A 4,881-nucleotide genomic window follows, 5' to 3' on the forward strand; every position below is an offset into this window, starting at 1 on the left:
CTAAATCACTCGTACGCACAACTTAAGAACAAATCTGTGCGTACGAATGGTTCTTGCATGAGGCCCAATGTTACTAAAAGGAAAGAGTGATTTACTTTGACACGAGATGATTGACAATGACAAAATGTGCTGATGTCATGTTGGAATCTCTGTGTCATGATCAGTTTATTAGTCCTCAGTCATTGTTGTCATACTGCACAGGTAAATAAGAGCCAGTTACCTGTGTTCATTACCTGGATGATGTCATCATGGATCAGGAACAACTAAAGCAGACTTTTAGGCTGTCTGTCTGTCTGTCTGTCTATTAGGGGTGCAACAATACATGTACCCGTATCGAACAGTGCTTTAGGTTCAATACACACTTGTATGGAACAATACAGATTTTTAAAATTAATTTTATCAACTTGTCTTCTGAAGATGCTCTGTGTTGAAGGATCAGTGGATCTGTGTTCGACTACTCCACCTAGGCTGCAATTTTTAAGCGCAGATCCACTGAGAAACTTGCTGTTTCAGCAACATTTAATTTAAAAGCTGTACCTTTGAGGTTAATGAACAAATGTTCATAATTAATTTAAATAAATTACAAGTTAAAAAGGGCATGGACATTTCTCTTTTTTGTATCGAAAAAAATAGCGAACCGTGACGCTAAAGTATAAAACCACACCGAATCGTTGCACCCCTACTAATCTATCTATCTATCTATCTCTCTCATTTGTCTACATTCATTTATTTGCTTATCCATCTATTTTATTTTCATCCATCTATCATATTGATCCATTCATTTATTCACTCACTTATTCATCCATCCATCCATCCATCCATCCATCCATCCATCCATCCATTCATCCGTCCATCCATCCATCCATCCATCCATCCATCCATCCATTCATCCATCCATCCATCCATCCATCCATCCATCCATCCATCCATCCATCCACAGTTGCTCCAGCACACAAGCTCTGAAAACCCCATTATGTTGGTTGCTAAATAATTATTGTTTATTCCAGTTCAACATCATCATTTATGTCTCTGTTCCTGCCTCGGAGAACAAATGTTTCTGCCTCTCTGACAGGATTTCCCACATGGGAAATGTCTATGTAGGTGTTCTCCGCACATGGTCATGTCGGAAACATTAAATATTTGACAAATGCGAGGCTAATGTTACCATATCACACCCCACTCACACACTTACTACACACATTTATGAATGTGTTGATAAATGAGGACCATTATGAAAGAGCAGAGATGGAGCCATGGGTTGAAGACCAAAAAAAAAAAAAAGGCATTGCTTTGGAGGAATCTCATTGTATTTGCATTTTATTGTGTATTTTTAACACTTTCACACAAAAAAACTACTCTCTAAATGAAGCATTAGCTTCCTGTCAATCAGAGCCAGGCAAACTAAACATATCTGTTACCAATCCAATTAAAGAACGTCAGTCTTAAGATCTTTTTACCGTCACTTGTAAATAAACAATATTTAGATTGAGCGGCTTCCTGATGCACGGTCTTATCATTGTGGAGCAGGTGTGTGCTCCTCAGTGACCCTGTGAGTAATACGAGTGCCTTTTAGGGACACCTGAGGGAAAGTGGAATCAGATGAAGAGTCAGTAAACCGAATCATGCCTGGAATAACCTCAGAAAGACCCATGTTTGAAGTCAGCAAAGCCGGTGGTGTTCTTACAGAAGCTAATAACCCCTGCAGCCTGGTAGGACACATGAGCCAAATCTGCACCAGATGTAAACATTATTTTCTGAAAAAAAAAAAAAACTTTTTCTCCTAAAGTATTTGCCTCATTTGTAAGACAGATTATTCACTGTTTTCTAACTGCACCATCATTATGTACAATCCAGGAATAGTCTGGGGCAACATATATTGAAGTAAGAGTCAGCTTGACCTTATATATTTGCTGCATTTACCATTATTCTTGAATATGAAGCACAAGCTCCAGTAATTGTTTAAAACGCTGAAAACAAAAGTCCTCATGATGAAAGCAAAGCCCAAGGCCTGCTTTTATTGCTGTGTAATTGTCTGTGTGTGCGAGCAAGCAGTGTAAAATGCCATTGTTGCAACGATCATTAGGAGTTAAATGAAAAATCTGGAGAAGCTCCAGCAAGCTTCTCTGTTGCTTTTCTTTTTATGTATTTATTCTGAGGAGGAAGTCCTTTTAAATCTCTCCTTTGTCTTTTTCTGAACTTACCATTGCAGATTGATGATTCTCTTAAACAAAAATAAACCCAGTTTGACCAGTCATTAAACCTTTAACTCTTAGTTAAGTCAATGCCCACATAGCAGACAGGTGTGGGCCAGATCTGGTGTCAAGCTGGCATTGCTGGCATGGCGAGTATGGATGTGGGCCAGGTCTGGATATGATGGCACTGTTTTTAAGACAACATGCCACAACTGACCCAGTCATAGATAAGTGGGCCAGAGCTGGACCAGTCAAATTTGGCTCTGTGGGTAGAGACGTGAACATTTAGTCTGTGTTTGGTTCTAAGCAGTAAATATTACTCTGAGTCACATAAATCAGCAGTTTGCTGGCAAGAACAAATAAGATACAGATATGTCGTCTTCATTGTTACAAAGGAGCAGCAGAGCCTCAGAAACCAACAAGAGATGTGAAGCATGAAGAAAACAGGGCAGTAAAAAACAAACCCAGCTGCAGACTGTTCACCTGCTCTTGCCTGGAAAGTTATTCTATTTTTCCTCCTGCTGTGTCATTAGTCTTTGCAAGTTTAGGTTGGAAAAGCCCCAAATTTATTTTCTACAGTAAGCATGTTATCCTTTATAAGTCTCTGCTTTGAAAATATATTTCTCCCATTCCATTTCCTGTCTATACATGCACTGATGGATATTTTGTGACTAATTCTTAGAATTTCACACTTTGTTATTGATTGTAATCATTTACTTTAAATGGAGAATGTACAAATCTCTGCCTTAATACATACCTCGCTCCAACAATATAAACACGTAATGTTTTACATTATAAGAAGTGTTTACTTCCTTGTTTATGGTGACATCAAATCCTGGGTGGGACTTAACTCTGGTTTGAAGAAGTGGGTTACATTTGCAAGGAGGTTCTATAGAACAGCTGGAGTGCTCAGAAACGTGATCGGCTGGTGAAGCTAACGGCTAATGCAAAACGGTCAAGACTCTGGATTTCCCATTACTGTACATGTTGACAACAGAGCAGAAAAAAAGGACTGATGATGTAGAAATCATAAAAAAACTATTAATAATAATATTTACACAATTATTATTAGTATTTTACAGTTTATATAATCTATTTAATGTTTTAAATAATGCCAGAAACCTGTTTGTGTTATGGATTTATTAACAGAAGATAAACAGGAAAACGTCTCATTTTACAACACAAGTCAGCAGATTTGATCTTATTTAGCTCAATGTGATCTGAGCAGAACTGAAGTTAATAAAATAACAGTTTAAAATTAAAATAATCTTATAAAGTCGATGCAATCACTGTTATTTATTGAACTGGTTAGCAGATATTAGCTTGTGGAGCATATATACAGAGTTTAGCACTGCTGAATCATGCTACAATTTAACACAAACTATTAAATATTACAGCTGACTTGTCATCTGATTAATATTTAGACCTACAGAGTGTAAAATAATATTATAATATAATATAAAGTATTTTTAGGTTTCTGTTAGGAACCTGACCAGTTGAGAAAAGGGTTAGCTAATGTCAGTAGAGCCAAGTTTCATCCTTTAACCAGGTAGGTAAACAGAGAACATTTTGTGACTGGTAAATATTTATTCTTCTTATTTTTATGACAGTAAGAAGAAATAATAGATATACTTTATTACTAGCTGAAGTCATCATTTTTCAACTAGCTAAAAAGTCTAAGTTACAGGCTGACTTCAGGTCTGGTTTAGATCATTGTTATTTATAAATCATATATTTTTCTGGTATAAATCTGCTGTTTTAAATGATTGTTGAATGAAATTAACATAATTATTGATTTTGTCATAAAAACTTGATCAGATAATCTGTGAAACAGATCCAGTTCAGGAGGCTGTGAGCTGTTGCCCTGTTTGGTCCGTTTCTGCTCCTCCATGCTGTCACAGACGCTACCAGTGTACGGGATGGGCGGGGCTCAGTCTAGTGTTCTTATTCAAGTCTATGGTTACGTGTCACTGTGCATGGACCAGATCTAAGTTATGTGTGGTAACTTTGCATGTCTGAAAATAAATATTCACGTCTGAGAATTAAATCGATCTCCTGCGCATAATTTGACCTCTCATTTGAACACGATCTTTCACATTATAAACTAAATCTGGTATTTTGTTATCCACTCAATGTTTGTGTGAATAAAATTAGATGAGAGTGCAGTGGAATGACCCAAAAGCAGGTGAGAAGGATTTAGGATCAAAACTTCACTTTTGATGACATAACAGTTAAGGCAGACTTAACTAGAGGAGCCAATCCCTGACACACGGCCCACAAAAAAAAAAATAAAAAAATAAATAAATAAAAAATCATATTGACAGTTGAACAATACCCACAGTTTCAACTGAGACATGAGAAACCAGCAGCTGAAAAAAGGTAAGGGTTTTTGTTTACAGAAGGTGATTTATATGTGCCTAGGATCAATCTGCAGAGGAGGGAAAAAAAAGTGAGAATTTGATTTCATTGATACAGTGGGTAAAATAAGTGTTGAACACGTCACCATTTTTCTCAGTAAATATATTACTAGAGGTGCTAATGACATGAAATTTTCACCAGATGTCGGTAACAACCCAAGTGATCCATACATACAAAGAAATCAAACCATAAATGTCCAGAAATGAAGTTATTTGTAATAATGTGGAATGGCACAGGGAAAAAGTATTGAACACACTTACTGAAATTTATC

Source organism: Austrofundulus limnaeus, unplaced genomic scaffold (assembly GCF_001266775.1).
Source record: "Austrofundulus limnaeus strain Quisiro unplaced genomic scaffold, Austrofundulus_limnaeus-1.0 Scaffold36, whole genome shotgun sequence".
NCBI classification, from domain to species: domain Eukaryota; kingdom Metazoa; phylum Chordata; class Actinopteri; order Cyprinodontiformes; family Rivulidae; genus Austrofundulus; species Austrofundulus limnaeus.